The sequence below is a fragment of the Bufo gargarizans genome, chromosome 3 (genome assembly GCF_014858855.1).
Source record: "Bufo gargarizans isolate SCDJY-AF-19 chromosome 3, ASM1485885v1, whole genome shotgun sequence".
In the NCBI taxonomy this organism is placed as follows: Eukaryota; Metazoa; Chordata; class Amphibia; order Anura; family Bufonidae; genus Bufo; species Bufo gargarizans.
In genome coordinates, this window is record NC_058082.1 from 383,553,956 (window position 1) to 383,573,279 (window position 19,324).

Genomic DNA, 19,324 nt, shown 5'->3' on the forward strand with positions numbered 1-19,324 from the left:
GTAAAGACTGATATGCATGATAGAAAGACTCAAGAATTAATTGAATATATTGTGTTGGGTCATATGCATGACAGGTTGGATATTAAGAGAGAGTTAAAGGATTGGAGAGTTGAATTGGAAAAGAGAGCTATAGAATATGCAGATGATATCTGGTCTGATAAATCCCGGTTTGCTGATTATCTCTGTCACATTTCCCAAGCTAAACATAAGAAAGATAAGAATTCATTAATCCTTCAATCTTATCCTGAATTTGTATATTGAGTTATTGAAATAGCAAAGCAATTAGAAAAAGCAAAATATAAAAATGTTGAACAGGCATATGAAATTGATAAATTTCAAAAAGATTTATCTGAAATGGAAAATAAGGCGGCCATGGTTTCTGGTGAATTAGCACAATGGTCTGCTAAATTATCAGAATATAATGACAGAGACAGTCAACAGCAAGAGGTTATTAGGACTCTGCAATGGAAATTAACCTCCTCACGACCGCCGTACGCAGGATTGCGTCTTCGCGGCGGTCGTGCTGTTCTGGGTGGACGCGCCGGTGCGTCCTCTCGCGAGACGCGAGATTTCCGGGTATGCCGGCCCGCACATGCGCATCGCGGGCCGGCAAAATTCAAAGAAGAACTTCGTCATCAACCTGCCGGCCACGATCATTGGCTGGCAGGTTGATGATTTTCAAAAAAACGAATCAGCAGCCAGATAACCCATCATATTAGTAAATATGATGGGGTTATATGGCTGCTGTGCTCCTCTGCTCCTTCTTTTGGTCGGTTGGTTCCAGGAGAGGAGCAGAGGAGCACATCATTACTGTGAGTACCCACTACAGTACACTTAGCCCCCAGATCACCTCCCAGCACCCAATTAACCCTTTGATCACCCTGTAAATCACTAGTGAAAAGGAAAAAAAGTGATCAGTGCAAACTGTCACTTTTTTTTTTTCACTGTTATTGACCGTTAGGTTTTAGGTATAGTTTAGGTCCCTTGGTTAGGTAGTTAGCGATCAGTTAGCGCCCAGCCCACCGCACCGCAGTCCGTTATTCGCTGATTAGCATATCGCTAATCAGCATTTGTACTTTTATAGTATCTGAAAGTGATCAAAACTGATCACGGTCAGATCTATAATAGTACTAGTGTCACTTTAGTTCGCCCTCCACCCAAAACGCAGTGTTTGCCCGATCAGGCCTGATCGGTCGCCCACACGTGCGTTTGCCCACGCCCGCCCCACCGCAGTGACAAAAAAATATTTTTTTTTGATCACTGCACATTCACTTTACACGCACTGCGGCGATAAAAAAATCAGTTTTGATATTTTTTATCAACCGCAGCGGCCTCCGGTACTTCGCTAGGCTCCCTTTTGTAAGACAGGCTTGCTTTTTTTTTTCTTGGATAGTCTCAGGGAATACCCCGAAATTTAGTTGCCCACATGTCTAACAGGGGGTATTGATCTGAAGAGGCCTACAGGCTTCTGACCCAGTCGGATGAGGAGTGGGAACCCTCATCTGATGAATCCAGCGGGTCAGAATACGAACCTGTAGAAAGCAGTGGCTCTCTGACCCAAAGTTCGGACGAGGAGGTTGAGGTCCCTGATAGCACCAGGCGTACCCGGCCCCGTGTCGCTAGACCGCAGGTTGCGCAGGATCCGCTTCAAGAGCAGCAGAGTGGGGCTGGTGCTGTCGGATTACGTGGTGAGGTATACACCAGCAGCCCAGCCCTTCCTGGACCTAGTACCAGCACTGCCGTACAACCTGGTGAAGTAGCGAGCACCAGAAGGGCAGTTGAAGCTGGTACGGTGGCACGTGCAGTAGTGACCCCGTCGCAGCCACCGCAAAGACGTGCCCGTAGAGCCCCTAGAATCCCAGAGGTGCTGGCAAACCCTGATTGGCAGTCCCCAACTTCAGCCGCACCCTGTAGTTTTCCCTTTCACTGCCCAGTCTGGAGTTCGGGTTGAGACAGCTCAGATCGGTTCGGCCCTGGGATTTTTTGAGCTGTTCTTGACTGCGGAGCTTTTAGACTTAGTTGTGGCCGAAACAAACAGATATGCCACACAATTTATAACCGCTAACCCGGGAAGCTCTTATGCCCAGTCTTTCCGGTGGAAACCAGTCCAAGTTTCCGAAATTAAAACTTTTCTGGGCCTCCTCCTCAACATGGGCCTGACAAAAAAACATGAATTGCGGTCATATTGGTCCACGAACCCAATTCATCACATGCCCATGTTCTCTGCTGCTATGTCCAGGACACGATTTGAGACCATCCTGCGTTTCCTGCACTTTAGTGACAACAGCACCTCTCGTCCCAGAGGCCACCCTGCTTTTGACCGGCTCCACAAAATTCGGCTTCTCATAGACCATTTCAACCTGAAATTTTTGGCTTCAAACAATACATCCCAAGCAAGCGCGCCCGGTATGGGGTCAAATTGTATAAGCTCTGTGAAAGGGCCACAGGCTATACCCACAAATTTCGGGTCTATGAGGGAAAAGATCAGACCCTGGAGCCGGTCGGTTGCCCTGACTACCTGGGGAGCAGTGGGAAGACAGTTTGGGACTTGGTGTCACCCTTATTCGGCAAGGGGTACCATCTTTATGTGGACAATTTTTACACAAGTGTGGCCCTCTTTAGGCATTTGTTTCTAGAACGGATTGGCGCCTGTGGTACCGCGCGAACTAGTCGCGCGGGCTTCCCCCAACGGCTCGTTAGCACCCGTCTTGCAAGGGGGCAGAGGGCCGCACTGTGTAACGAAGAACTGCTCGCGGTGAAATGGAGAGACAAGCGTGACGTTTACATGCTCTCCTCCATTCACGCAGACACGACAATACAAATTGAGCGAGCAACCCGTGTCATTGAAAAGCCCCTCTCAGTCCACGACTATAACCTCCACATGGGAGGGGTCGACTTCAATGACCAGATGTTGGCTCCGTATTTAGTTTCCCGACGCACCAGACGCTGGTATAAGAAGGTGTCTGTATATTTAATTCAATTGGCTCTGTACAATAGTTTTGTTCTCTACAGTAAGGCTGGGAGAACTGGATCCTTCCTCAAATTTCAGGAAGAGATCATCGCGAACCTCCTGTATCCAGGAGGTTCCGTGGCCCCATCCACCAGTGTAGTTAGCCGTCTACACGAGCGACACTTCCCCAGTGTCATTGCTGGTACCTCAAACCGACCGCCACCCCGAAAAAAATGTCGTGTCTGTAGCAGGAGTGGAATAAGGCGTGACACCCGCTATTTCTGTCCTGACTGTCCCGACCACCCTGCCCTATGCTTTGGAGAGTGTTTCCGGAAGTACCACTCACAGGTACACTATTAGCATAGGGATCATCTCACCAGGATAGGCACACAGGGCTATTAGGGCCCATTCACTCACAGCTGCTGCAAACGTCTCCTTTCACATGGGACAAAGTGCATAACGCACTTCGCCACATCTTTGGGCGATTTGCGCTTTGCACATTGACCCATGGGGAAGGAGAGGTTTGTTCTATAAAGGTAAAAAAACAAAAAAAAAAAAAAAAAAACAGGTAAGCAAACAGGTTAATGTTTAGTTCCAAAAGTTAAAGTTACATGTTCTGTTCCAAAGTTAATAAAATTATTGCGTTGTGGCCTGGTTTTTTCTTTTTTTTTTTTTTTTTTTGTCTTTTTACCTTCCAGGTGGACCAACCGATCTACTAGCTGCAGCACCGATGTGCATTCTGACAGAAGCATTGCGCTGCTGTCAGATTACACGCAAGTCGGTGTATGCGGCGCTGCAAGACGGGATTTTCTCCTCTGCAGTGACAGATACGTTTGCCGAGGCATACGAGCTGAGGAGGAGGCGGCGTTCCTATGCTTTGGCAAGCACTTTGTATGTATATATATATATATAAAAAAAAAAAAATCCCGGCAATGATTTATTCATCCACATCGATTGATGCGAATGGAGAAATCTGGTTTGCCAGGGCATACGAGCTAAGTGGGTATGGATGTAGGGCGGAGCTCCTATGTCCTGGCAGACGCCTTTCCCCTCCATTTTTTTTTTTGGGCAGAGATTTTTTCATCCACATTGATCGATGCGAATGAAGAAATCTGTGCCGTTCATTTTTTTCTTTCAGCCCAGAGGCTGAACGGAAAAAAAAATCTCATTACCTGTATGCTCAATATAAGGAGAATAGCAGAAACTCCTAATGCTGGCCATACATGTAATGATTGCGGAGACCCTCAAATGCCAGGGCAGTACAAACACCCCACAACTGACCCCATTTTGGAAAGAAGACACCCCAAGGTATTCCGTGAGGGGCATATTGAGTCCATGAAAGATTGAAATTTTTGTCCTAAGTTAGCGGAAAGTGAGACTTTGTGAGAAAAAAAAAAAAAAAAAACAATTTCCGCTAACTTATGCGAAAAAAAAAAAAATTCTATGAACTTGCCAGGCCCCTCATTGGATACCTTGGGGTGTCTTCTTTCCAAAGTGGGGTCACATGTGGGGTATTTATACTGCCCTGGCTTTTTAGGGGCCCTAAAGTGTGAGAAGAAGTCTGGGATCCAAATGTCTAAAAATGCCCTCTTAAAAGGAATTTGGGAACCTTTGCGCATCTAGGCTGCAAAAAAGTGTGACATATCTGGTATCGCCGTACTCAGAAGAAGTTGGGGAATGTGTTTTGGGGTGTCATTTTACATATAACCATGCTGGGTGAGAAAAATATCTTGGTCAAATGCCAACTTTGTATAAAAAAATGGGAAAAGTTGTCGTTTGCCAACATATTTCTCTCACCCAGCATGGGTATATGTAAAATGGCACCCCAAAACACATTCCCCAACTTCTCCTGAGTACGGCGATACCAGATGTGTGACACTTTTTTGATGCCAAGGTGGGCAAAGGGGCACATATTCCAAAGTGCACCTTTCGGATTTTGCAGGCCATTTTTTACACATTTTGATTGCAAAGTACTTCTCACGCATATGGGCCCCTAAATTGCCAGGGCAGTATAACTACCCCACAAGTGACCCCATTTTGGAAAGAAGACACCCCAAGGTATTCTGTGAGGGGCATGATGAGTTCCTAGAATTTTTTATTTTTTGTCGCAAGTTAGTGGAATATGAGACTTTGTAAGGAAAAAAGAGAAAAAAAAAAATCATCATTTTCCGCTAACTTGTGACAAAAAATAAAAAATTCTAGGAACTCGCAGTGCCCCTCACGGAATACCTTAGGGTGTCTTCTTTCCAAAATGGGGTCACTTGTGGCGTAGTTATACTGCCCTGGCAATTTAGGGGCCCAAATGTGTGAGAAGTACCTTGCAATCAAAATGTGTAAAAAATGCCCTGCAAAATCCGAAAGGTGCACTTTGGAATATGTGCCCCTTTGCCCACCTTGGCAGCAAAAAAGTGTGACACATCTGGTATCGCCGTACTCAGGAGAAGTTGGGGAATGTGTTTTGGGGTGTCATTTTACATATACAATAAATGGTGGTCTTAACAGGAGGGGCTATCAAAGCCTCCCTGGTATACTGCTCAAAAATGCAAACAAAAGAACTAAAGGGGCAGTAGACTAAATAAAACTTTACTTTTAATACATCAGGAGATAAAAAAGCCCCTACTAGACAAACAACGATTAAGACGTGCCCGGTGGGTATTAACACCGAACAAAAATGTCACTGGTAAAACAGGCAGGAAGGGGGTGATTGACGGGCGGCGGATACGTAGACAGAGACCACTAGCCCTAGTACCTCCCTGCTTGACCTGTGACACCCTATAAGTATCCGAGTGACGGGGTCCAAAAAACCCCGCAAGGGGTGGCCCAGACAGGAACTCTGTTCCTAAATAAAATTCCCTGGTAAAGCCCTATTAGAGCAGTGCCAGAAAAAATAGGTGGAGTTCCCACTTTGGGATACTGAAGGGTACAAGTGAACACAATGCAATAAAGAAAAAAAAAGGGTATAACACCACCTGGATGTCTAGAAGTCAGAGTGGGTGCATACCTATATAGTCCCGGCTCTAAACTGAAGATGCGTTTCTTCAGTTTAGAGCCCCAAGATTCTTCAGGGGACACGGGGCTGCGTGTTCATGTAAGTCAGACCTTGACTACGCCTATGGACAAAGACATGTGCATCTAAAAATATGTCACTATAGCAATAGTCAGATAGACAGAAAGTGAACCTCCCCCATTGTCTGTATCAGATCAAGGAGAGGTATAGAACTTACTTCGTTTGCGGCTGCGGTCGAGAGTGGCTGTTAGCGCACTATGTGGCAAGACCCAGTGTGGTGGTGTCTGCTGGAGTTGTGACCGGCACTGGTGGGGTGAAAAATGCCGCATTATAAGGCTAGAGGGCCAGGTGGAGCGCATCAGTCGGAACTAATGGACTTCCGGTATGTGCGCTCCTTGATGACGCTACTGTATGGCGTCCTGAGGTCGCGATCACGTGGGCGGAAGTGACGTTTCCGCGCCTGCGCCTCTCTCATGCGCACCATGGAGCTTGTGTGGAGCGCACGGCCGGCGCCATATTCAGACGTCATCCGGCCGCGTCGCACCACCCATGCACATGTCAGAGATGCGGTCACATGATCGAGGCCAAGCCTCGGTCATACGGGCGCAGTGATTCCTCTTTATGGCCAGACTGCTGTGCATATCCACGATAGTGCAGTCGGCCGTTTCTACAGTAAGACAAAGTATCCTGTCTTATTATCTCCTACACTAAGCAGGGTACTTATAAATTCAGCCTGAAAAATGGATGATTCCCCATTTAGCCAAATGTGGGAACCTACACCCATCCCGGCTATGGAAGGTGAGGGGGGGGGGGAATCGAAAAGGGATGGGGGGAGACGCATTGCTCGCTGGTCCAAATGCGACCCCAGCATTTCCCTAAATATCCCCCGCCTCCTCACGCGTAATTGACAGTTGTGTCAAGATCACGCGTGTACAAGACCAAAGAAAGAGGTTAAAAGTAAGAATAAGTGGCCACAGGGCCCATACAGGAAAAAGGAGTAAATTACAGAAAACAGCTGAAATTCAACTGTTCATTAAGTCCATTGGGGGTTACTGTATTCAGTGTATATGTCCACCAACACTCCCTTTGGAGGATGGACCTGTTCCAGTCCCCCCCACGGGTCGGTTTGGCAACATGTTCGATTCCATAAAACTAATGTCTCGGGCATCGGCAGTATATCACAGAACTTGTACACGCGTGATCTTGACACAACTGTCAATTACGCGTGAGGAGGCGGGGGATATTTAGGGAAATGCTGGGGTCGCATTTGGACCAGCGAGCAATGCGTCTCCCCCCCATCCCTTTTCGATTCCCCCCCCCCCCCTCACCTTCCATAGCCGGGATGGGTGTAGGTTCCCACATTTGGCTAAATGGGGAATCATCCATTTTTCAGGCTGAATTTATAAGTACCCTGCTTAGTGTAGGAGATAATAAGACAGGATTCTTTGTCTTACTGTAGAAACGGCCGACTGCACTATCGTGGATATGCACAGCAGTCTGGCCATAAAGAGGAATCACTGCGCCCGTATGACCGAGGCTTGGCCTCGATCATGTGACCGCATCTCTGACATGTGCATGAGTGGTGCGACGCGGCCGGATGACGTCTGAATATGGCGCCGGCCGTGCGCTCCACACAAGCTCCATGGTACGCATGAGAGAGGCGCAGGCGCGGAAACGTCACTTCCGCCCACGTGATCGCGACCTCAGGACGCCATACAGTAGCGTCATCAAGGAGCGCACCTACCGGAAGTCCATTAGTTCCGACTGATGCGCTCCACCTGGCCCTCTAGCCTTATAATGCGGCGTTTTTCACCCCACCAGTGCCGGTCACAACTCCAGCAGACACCACCACACTGGGTCTTGCCACATAGTGCGCTAACAGCCACTCTCGACCGCAGCCGCAAACGAAGTAAGTTCTATACCTCTCCTTGATCTGATACAGACAATGGGGGAGGTTCACTTTCTGTCTATCTGACTATTGCTATAGTGACATATTTTTAGATGCACATGTCTTTGTCCATAGGCGTAGTCAAGGTCTGACTTACATGAACACGCAGCCCCGTGTCCCCTGAAGAATCTTGGGGCTCTAAACTGAAGAAACGCGTCGGGACTATATAGGTATGCACCCACTCTGACTTCTAGACATCCAGGTGGTGTTATACCCTTTTTTTTTCTTTATTGCATTGTGTTCACTTGTACCCTTCAGTATCCCAAAGTGGGAACTCCACCTATTTTTTCTGGCACTGCTCTAATAGGGCTTTACCAGGGAATTTTATTTAGGAACAGAGTTCCTGTCTGGGCCACCCCTTGCGGGGTTTTTTGGACCCCGTCACTCGGATACTTATAGGGTGTCACAGGTCAAGCAGGGAGGTACTAGGGCTAGTGGTCTCTGTCTACGTATCCGCCGCCCGTCAATCACCCCCTTCCTGCCTGTTTTACCAGTGACATTTTTGTTCGGTGTTAATACCCACCGGGCACGTCTTAATCGTTGTTTGTCTAGTAGGGGCTTTTTTATCTCCTGATGTATTAAAAGTAAAGTTTTATTTAGTCTACTGCCCCTTTAGTTCTTTCATTTTACATATACCCATGCTGGGTGAGAAAAATATCTTGGTCAAATGCCAACTTTGTATAAAAAAATGGGAAAAGTTGTCTTTTGCCAAGATATTTCTCTCACCCAGCATGGGTATATGTAAAATGACACCCTAAAACACATTCCCCAACTTCTCCTGAGTACGGCGATACCACATGTGTGACACTTTTTTGCTGCCAAGGTGGGCAAAGGGGCGCATATTCCAAAGTGCACCTTTCGGATTTCACCGGTCATTTCTTACACATTTTGATTGCAAAGTTCTTCTCACACATTTGGGCCCCTAAATTGCCAGGGCAGTATAACTACCCCACAAGTGACCCCATTTTGGAAAGAAGACACCCCAAGGTATTCTGTGAGGGGCATGGTGAGTTCCTAGAATTTTTTATTTTTTGTCGCAAGTTAGTGGAATATGAGACTTTGTAAGAAAAAAAAAAAAATCATCATCATTTTCCGCTAACTTGTGACAAAAAATAAAAAGTTCTATGAACTCACTATGCCCATCAGCGAATACCTTAGGGTGTCTACTTTCCGAAATGGGGTCATTTGTGGGGGTTTTCTACTGTTTGGGCATTGTAGAACCTCAGGAAACATGACAGGTGCTCAGAAAATCAGAGCCGTTTCAAAAAGCGGAAATTCACATTTTTGTACCATAGTTTGTAAATGCTATAACTTTTACCCAAACCATTTTTTTTTTGCCCAAACATTTTTTTTTTATCAAAGACATGTAGAACTATAAATTTAGCGAAAAATTTATATATGGATGTCGTTTTTTTTGCAAAATTTCACAGCTGAAAGTGAAAAATGTCATTTTTTTGCAAAGAATCGTTACATTTTGATTAATAACAAAAAAAGTAAAAATGCCAGCAGCAATAAAATACCACCAAATGAAAGCTCCATTAGTGAGAAGAAAAGGAGGTAAAATTCATTTGGGTGGTAAGTTGCATGACCGAGCGATAAACGGTGAAAGGAGTGTAGTGCCGAAGTGTAAAAAGTGGCCTGGTCATGAAGGGGGTTTCACCTAGCGGGGCTGAAGTGGTTAAGTCAGGCTACTAATGAACTGTCTAAATGTCAGTTGTCTATGGTGGATCTAGATGAGGAATGTAAAAAGTTGTATAAGGACAATAGAAATTTACAAACAGAGTTAGATAACCGGGATCTTGACCCTCTTCAATTCAGACAGCCTAAGGATTCTAATAGAGTGAAGGTAAAATATTCCAGGGGGGAATCAGATGAAGAAAGTAGATATGACAACCCTTTAATGGAGAAGAGTTAATGGCTCTGAGAGAACATTCTCTTCCTAAATTAAGACAGATTTCACCTCCTAGGTCCTCTAAAAGTTCAGTACAGAGATCTTATCAACCCATGATAGACACTACTAAAGTGATCAAGTTTCTCAAGTAAACTGTGGGTCAATTTGCAAAAAAGGGATCACCCTCCATAATAAGTCATTTGGAAATATATGAGGAGGCCATGAAAACTTTACATTTAGAAAAGGACATACAGAAACTTGAGTTTATTACCTGGGTATTTGAACCAAAACACCGGTATTTCTTTAATTCCCTTAGAGATATGGGTAGGGATTCTTGGTCAGATGTGGTTGCAGAAATAAAAACTGAATTTGATCCCTATAAGTCCGCTACTGCTGCAAGGAGGGCCTTATTTACCCTGAAATGTAGACATAATCAAAGTCCCAGGGAATTCTTGTCAGTCCTCAAAAATGCCTATAGTTTATCCGAAAAAGATCCCAATTTTGAAGGTAGCGAATTTATCCAGTTATTTTATGACTCTTTGCCCAATAAAATAAAATTTATTTTGGCCAGGGATTACCATCCCAGAAAGACTCTGGATTGGTTACTCACTGAGAGTACAACTATGTACGCTGCAATACAAAATTGTGATGAGTCTCCTGATAGAAAATTTAAAAGAGCGAGTGAGGAAATAGCAGAAACTCACATAAAAAGAGATCAAGGAAAATTTGAAAGCCCTAAAAGAAGTTATGCTGATGTGTTAAAAACTCCTAGACCTTCCCAGCCAAATAAAATTCAGCCTAGGCCAGATGGGAATAAGGGTCCAAATGTTGCTGAAAAGAACCTAAACCACCAGAAGGAGTTTAGAAATAGACGGTTCCCTCCTTTTCAAAAATATCAAAATAATTATTATAGGGGATATCAACGTAGGCCAGAAAGGGCTCAAAGTGGTTCTGAGTCAGGTGGTTCTGGGAGATCACAATCATATCGGTACCAAAATCAATCTCCCAAAGATTATGGGAGAAAGAGAAGTAACCTATATGATCGAATGGATCAAATCCAAGATCAGTTTGGTATGTTAATGCAACGGATGGAGGAATTGTCTAAAACAATCACTGCTAACCCTAAAAATCCTTTTTTAGGGGTAACCCCTCCTGTAGAGAATCCTCCCCAAATATAAAGGGGGAGAAGCAGGTGAGTATGTCAAATGTTGCAGAGGTTGATGACTTAAATGTATGTAAAGTGGAGCAATCTAACATAATTGTCCTTCCCTTTAAAAGGAATTTAACCCTTACAAAGCCACATGGCAAGGGGGAGGGGAAACCTGTTTGTTCTGTCTTACAGCACACAAAGTCTTCAGCTGCACAGAAGAAGACATGCGATCCTGCTCATAAAAGGAAGGAGGCGGAGTTGAGGACAAGTCTAACTGCTGAGCAGGAAAACCATTTCAATAATCATGACAAATATCTTTGTTCCATACAGGAAATAGATAATAGATATTATATGAAAGTTAAATTATTTGATAATTTCTCGCCAATAATAGCCTTGATAGATACAGGTAGCCAAGCAACTTTATTATCTGTAAAACACTTCCAACAATTGCAGGATGTATCTTCTAACAGGTATAAGTTAAAAAGTTTTAATGCTAACCTGGTAAGTGTCTCAGGCAATGCCCTCAAGGTTTTAGGTAAAGCTTGGCTGGATTTTAAAGTAGGAAACAAAGTAATTAGCCATCCTACATTGATCGTGGATATGCCCATTGATAGATTAATTATTGGCATTGATTTCCTGAAAAGATTAAGTCCAGTTATCGATTTTGTTAATAAGGTGATATGGTCTCAAGTGAGGATGCCCATTAATTATGAACAATCACAATCCTATCACAATAGGTGTAACTGCCATGTGATAGAGAAAAGGCCGGATTCCATTGAGGTACATTTCCGAAATAGCCAAGTCCCGGATGTCTCTTTCTTGCAAATCACTCCAAATTCCACTGTAGTTGAACAGGAAGATAACACTATATGTATGTCTCCTGAACGAGTAAAAGATGTCTGTTTGGAAGGGGATGTTCTTACAATCCACCTACACCCAGAAACTACTGACCCTATTGGGTTTAATGGTCACGAACAATTCCTAGTGGGAATGGAAAAGGTGGATGATGAGATGTTCTTCCCAGTACAGGTGAATGACTTAGGAAGAACTAAGAGGGCTAAATTGGATTTGCGCCATGAAAACAGTTATATTAGTAGGGATCTACTAAATCAAGTGGCCAATTCTAAAGTGATTTGATATCCAAATCCACAAGATAATTGGATACATGACTTAGATAATGATTCTGATGATCATAATATAATTGCAAAATGTATATTAACCATTTCTATTGCAGGAAAATCGGCTACTCATTTATTCCTGGTGCTTGATGAACCCAGATATCCTATGTACATTGGCAACGATATTTTACATCGTTTTGCTATCCATGTGGATATAGTGAATTCCACATTGTGGACAAGATTAAAAGGGAATCCTGAAGGTTTTATGGATGAACATGAAGCACTCAAGTCATCCCAGATACTGCCTTATGCAGTCAGTGTATTAGTGCCACGAGATATAATCATCCCTCCAGGTACTAATAATTTCCTGTTACCCATTCAGGTGTCAAAAGGCCAAAAATTAAAGAATGGTGATGCATTGATATGCCTATCAAACAGAATGCAACAATTAGGTATTTCAGTAAATCATACCCCTATGGTGAATTTACAAACCTTTAAAACCCAAATAATTGTGAATAATGGTATGCCAAATGAAGTTCATTTGTCTAAAGACACTATCATTGGTATGGCATTAGATTTAGATTATTATACTTTTGGGTTTCAGAATATAATTATTGGCCTAATACCTGAATCGTATCTAACAGAAGAACAATTGGTTGAACAAACATTTTATTCTTCTCCTGAAGGATTGTTCACCATTAGTTCAGTATATCCTTTTAATCTTGAAGAAGGTACCTGTAAGGTAGAGGAATCCTCTCTCACCTTTGATCATGCAATCAATGAGCAGGAAGCCCAGGAATATCATGAGTTTGCTGAAAAAGCAGGTAAGTCAAATCATGACCTCACTGACAGGTTGGAGGAAACCTATGAAATAGGTCAACCAGAAGTTTTTCCAGGGTTTATAGAAATGGTCCAGCAACAAATCTCATTAGCTGATGGATGCTCCAATGACCCAGAGCGACAACAACTAAAGGAAGTTCTCTTAGAATTCAAGGATATCTTTGCTAAAGATTCCTTTGATTGTGGTCTGACTGACATACACATTGCTAGGATTCAGACTGATCCCGAGGCACCTCCCGTTTATATCAAGCAATATCGTCTTCCACTAGCTTGTTACGACTCGCTAGCGGAAATAATCCAAAATCTCAAGGAGAGAGGTATTATAAGACCAGTGCACAGTTCTTATAACAACCCTATTCTTGGAATTCTTAAACCGAATGGTCAATGGCGTTTATGTGCTGATCTTCGTCAGCTAAATAAACGTGTATATATGTCCGGCTGGCCCGTGCCATATATAGACCAATGCTTGGTACAAATGCAAGGCGTTAGGATCTTTACCACCTTAGATTGCGCTCAGGGATATTGGACCATCAAAGTGAGCCCTGAAGATCAATACAAATTAGCCTTTACTTTTGGTAAAGAACAGTTTGCCTGGACTAGACTACCGTTTGGGTACATAAATTCAGGTCATGAATTTTCTGTATTTTTACATAAGGCTATGCCTGATGCCACAGAAAGAGGAAATTTAACTTATGTAGATGACATTTTGATGAAAAGTACTTCATTTGACCAGCATATTCAAGAAATTAGGCATGTACTGAATCAGTTGAAAGAGGCAGGTGTGAAAATTTCTTTACAGAAAGCCCAGTGGTGTCGAACTAAGGTAAATTTCCTTGGACATGAGGTTACCTGTGAAGGCCTGAATCCCCAGAAGAAAAAGGTGAAGGCTGTTATGAAATCTAAAACGCCTACCAACATTAGTGAATTAAGATCATTTCTGGGTATGATGAATTACTCCCGTAAATTCATTGATAACTATGCGGAGATTAGTAAACCATTGCTGACATTGTTAAAGAAAGGTGTACCCTGGACATGGGGGGAGGATCAGGAACAAGCTATGTCTGAGCTTAAAAGGAGACTCACCCAAGCCCCATGTCTAGCTTATCTGGAAACTGGTTTTACAAATCTTAGTATTAGTGCTGTCCTATGCCAAAAACAGGATAAATTGCATAAAGTTATAGCTTATGCAAGTAAATCACTGTCACCAGTAGAAATAAAGTTTAGCAACTGTGAAAAAGCTTTACTAGCCACAGTCTGGGCGCTTCAAAACTTTAGAAGTTTTGTACAGGGTGAGAAAATCATTGTTGAAACGGCCCATCAACCCCTACAATATCTACAGAGTGATAAAATTAGGGATGGTAACTTGTCTAACAGCAGGATCACTGCTTGGACCTTGTCTTTACAAGGATGGCCGTTGGAAGTTCAGTATAAGCAAAATAAAAAGTGTCCAGTAGCCCAAGGAGCTGGTAGATGATTTTCTAGAGGAACAAAAATCTTCCCCTTACATAGCGTATGAAGACGACTATTGCTCTCTACTCCCTTGTGCGTACATAGATGGTTGTGCTTACCACACCATTGTACGGGACGAAAGAAAACTAGTGGCAGGAATTGGTATCACGTGGATAGATGGGTGCCCGAGTATTTCAATAGGTTATAGTATTGGGGCTAAGAGTAGCCAGGTAGCCGAATTAGCAGCTGTCTACCAAACCGTTAAAATTGCTATAGAGCACAATATAAAGGAATTCGTCATAGTTACCGATTCAAATTATGTGCGGAACAGTTTTTTAGAATATATGCCCACATGGAAGAGGAGTCATATGTTACGGTCCAATAACAAACCAGTGAAACACGCCAAGTTGTTTTGTGCCATAGATGAGCTAGTCCGACATAATGATCTAACCATTTATTGGAAAAAGACTAAAGGTCATTCCAAAACCCAAAATAAAGATAAAGAGGGTAATGACCTAGCTGACAAACTAGCCAAACAAGGAGCCATAAATGGTGATCATGTGAATATAGATAATCTACTAGAGATGATTCCCATTGACGCTATCACTAGACAACAGGCTAAGGCCCAAACTGAAAATAGTATAGTTCTATGGAGCCAAGAATCTTCTAGTGAGGATCTGATCAAAAGCCAGAAGGAAGATGTTATATTGGGAATCTTCTATAGACATATTGAGGATCCTAATAATAATCCCATATCGGAGGATAATTATACCCAAAAAGAAGACCTCCGATTACTTATGAAATCCAAATCCCAATTTAGTATTCAGGATGGGTTATTAATGAGAACCTCTAAAAATGGTATTCAGCAGTGGGTAGTTCCTACTACATTTAGAGGTTTAATGTTACAGCATGCCCATGATGCACCTACAGCTGGTCATCGTGGAGAAAAGATTACATATGAGTCACTACGTGATTATGCCTACTGGCCTCATATGTTAAAGGATGTCCAGAGTTATTGTCAAGGTTGTTTGGTATATGTGCAATTTCAACCGCAAGGTCCTAAACATCGTGCTCCACTTCAGAAGAAAGGTTTTTCATTACCATGGTCTGACATCCAAATCGATTTTATTGGTCCTGTTACCTGGTCATCCCGAGGAAATAAATACATGTTAACCGTCACTTGTGTGTTTACAAAATGGGTAGAGTGTCTACCGGCCCGCAATAACACAGCCGAGACCTGTGCATTTTTGTTGATTAACCATGTATTTTCCAGATTTGGGTTACCGTTAAGGATTGATTCAGATCGTGGATCACACTTTGTAAGTGAGGTAATGGCGAAGATGTGGAAGATGTTGGGTGTGAAGAGAAAATTACACATTGCTTATCGTCCAACATCTAGTGGATCCGTTGAGCGCTATAACCAGTCTATTGTCAACATCCTTAAGAAATATGTTAAGGAGTCGGGTAAAGACTGGGATATAAGGTTACCATTAGTACTCATGGCCATTAGAGCTACTCCAAGCACGGCTACCCAGATGTCACCTTTTGAGCTGATGACAGGAAGAAGAATGGTACTACCTCAACATCTGTTGTATCGCACATCAGATCATAACCTGATCAATGCAGCCACGACACATCAGTATGTGGAGGACCTTCATAAATATCTTCAACACGCGTTTGCTTTCGCGCAGAAGAATCTTGAGAAAGCAGCCGTAAGTAACAAAACTTATTATGACTTGAAAACGACCAAAAAGGAATATGAGGTAGGAGATATGTAGAGTGTATCTCTATAACTTTGCCCGGGATCGGGTAAAAGAAAGAAAATTTCTCCCATCATGGAAAGGTCCGTATGATGTAATTGATAAAATATCACCTGTAGTTTATAAGGTGAAAATTAATACCAAAGATGGTTTCATCGAGAAATGGGTCCATGTAAATCAATTGCGAGTATGTCATCCAAGATCAGAACTAAGAATCATAGAAGATGACGCTGAATAAGAGAATGAATAAGGATGCGTTAATCTAATTTCTCTCAGTTCACAGATGTTCCAATTCTGGGGTTTCCATATAAAGCATTTTACATAGCAACGCTAGGGAAACTGTATATCTCAAAAGAAAAAAAAAAAGAAAAATATATATATATACTGTATTCATACTTTCATTTTCCTTTATAGAAAAAGGACGGGCGGAACCAGACGTGATTCCTGGCGATGATGATGACAACAAAGATATAGATATCGTGCAGATGGTGTTGATTCAAGAGGTCCAATTAAAGACGGAACTAATCATCAACCCGAATCTACAGTCGTGTTTCAGATGTCCCAGGATTGTGAATGATGGCTAAGAAGATTATATTTCAAGAATCTTTGCGAAACTGGATCCAAGGACATTCATTGGATGAAGATACCGAATATCACCATTTTAGCTTGGGAAAGGAACCAAATTGGTACATTATGCATGAGAACAAAGTCACAGCAATAATGGCATGATTGGTGCCAAGTTTTGCATTTTTCTCACATGCTAAAACCATTGAACACAGGATCTCTGTGATAATATACTTTTCCAGGATTGACGTTATGATGCGATAAAAGACTCAGATACAATATTGATGAACATGAAAATTCTTCCAACCTTCTCCCAGTTAGGTCTTAAGGGGATCCTTGACTAACGTGGGAAGAAGAAGGAGGGGGGGGGGGGATTTGTCAGAACTATTGGGTATGAAAAAAAGTCCATAATTATAAGGCCTATATAAGAGTATGGACATGAGCCTAAGGGACAACCATTTTGTCTTATTGTAAGGCAGAGTGAATTCAGGATTTTTTTTTTTTTACTCTGAAATTGCTAACCTAAGGTTTACGATATATACCAAAGTGTTTACCTAGGTTTGTTTTGTGAGAAGAAGATGTCCCAAGGCCTAGATAAGACAAAGTATTTCTTTCCTTGAATGGAGAAATGTGGACACAGGTGATCATGAACAAACCCTGTCTCCTCCAAGAACAATGAATTGAGATAGCCCTATTTATCTTGATTTAATTAAGTCTGGTCAAAAGATTTAAGGATACACAAGGTAGTGGACCAAATATAAAGGTCATTGTCCCTTCGGGATCTTCTCAAGGTTTTGTTTGAAACCTTAGATAACATTTATTGCTATTATATAAATAAGAGAAATAAGTGAGTGCTTCGATTTTTGTATGGAATACTAGTGCCATCTAGTGTTAGGGTAACAAAGATCTAGGGTATATTTTTCCCTAGAGGGAGGTTCTATTAATTGTAAAGTGAGGTCACTAGTTAATGATTAAACTTGGCCAATCCCTTTCTAAGATAGGATAATAAGATGGTATGGGCTGACAGAAGAGATCGATCTCTAGAGCTATCTAGCTCTCTCTCTGAACATCATCAAAAGACCAGATCCAGCCCTGACCACCTTGCCAGTATTGGAGGCAGCCATCTTAGAACCATTGAAACTGATTTCTGCTAGCTGACATTTTGGTATAGTATAACCTTACCTATATTTTATAGGATAATAAATTAATATAATACATATCTACATATATATTCAATTAACCATACTTTGTGTATAGTATCTGTTTTGGAATAAGATTGGGGTGTACCTACAGCATCATCCTGAAAATTAATCCAATACAGGGAGATTAAAAATATACTAGTGAAAGCACAGTGTTATCTCCAAGGAACTGAATTCAGTTCTAGACCAGTATGGTTGATAATATATATATATTTATATAGATAAAAGATAAACCAGATTTGGGTTTAATCGGACATTTGTCGGCTGAGAGAAATCAAGTATTAAATTGACTTTTAAAATAAGTGAGGGGTATTATTATAAGAAGGCATAATTGTGTATATATATATATATATATATATATATATATATGTTCTCAATTATTTTTGTCTTTACCACTATTTTGCATATCATTGAGTGAATTTTATTACCGCCAATTTTTATTATATATATTATTTTGCACTATAAATTGTATTAATAAATTACATATATATTTTGTCTGTAACTGGGTTTTGTCTTCAATTCAACGCAGATCACGAGCTTGTTTTAGCTTGATATTTATGATAATAAGTTAGAATCTCCTTTATTACCGATTTTAATTTATTCACATAAATCATATAGACTGTCAATCGGAGATAGCATAAATATTCCGACACTTGGAACAGTGGCCGCACCTATAACAGTGACTAGAACAGTGACTGCCCCTTTAACAGTGACTTGGAACAGTGGACGCACCTATAACAGTCACTAGAAAAGTGACCGCCCCTTTAAAAGTGACTTGGAACAGTGGCCGCACCTATAACAGTGACTAGAACAGTGGCCGCCCCTTTAAGAGTGACTTGGAACAGTGGCCGCCCCTTTAAGAGTGACTTGGAACAGTGGCCGCACCTTGGACTTGGACAACAGCACAGTGACCGCCCCTTTAAAAGTGACTTGGAACAGTGGCCGCACCTATAACAGTGACTAGAACAGTGACCGCCCCTTTAACAGTGACTTGGAACAGTGGACGCCCCTTTAATAGTGACTTGGAACAGTGGCCGCACCTATAACAGTGACTAGAACAGTGACCGCCCCTTTAACAGTGACTAGAACAGTGGCCGCCCCTTTAAGAGTGACTTGGAACAGTGGCCACACCTTGGACTTGGACAACAGCACAGTGACCGCCCCTTTAAAAGTGACTTGGAACAGTGGCCGCACCTAGAACAGTGACTAGAACAGTGACTGCCCCTTTAAGAGTGACTTGGAACAGTGGCCGCCCCTTTAAGAGTGACTTGGAACAGTGGCCGCACCTTGGACTTGGACAACAGCACAGTGGCCGCCCCTTTAAGAGTGACTTGGAACAGTGGCCACACTTTGGACTTTAACAGTGACATACTTTTTCCAGTCAAATTACTTACAGTGATGAAATACTCCAGCTCTTCCACATCAAAATTGCTTCGTGCCATTTTCTT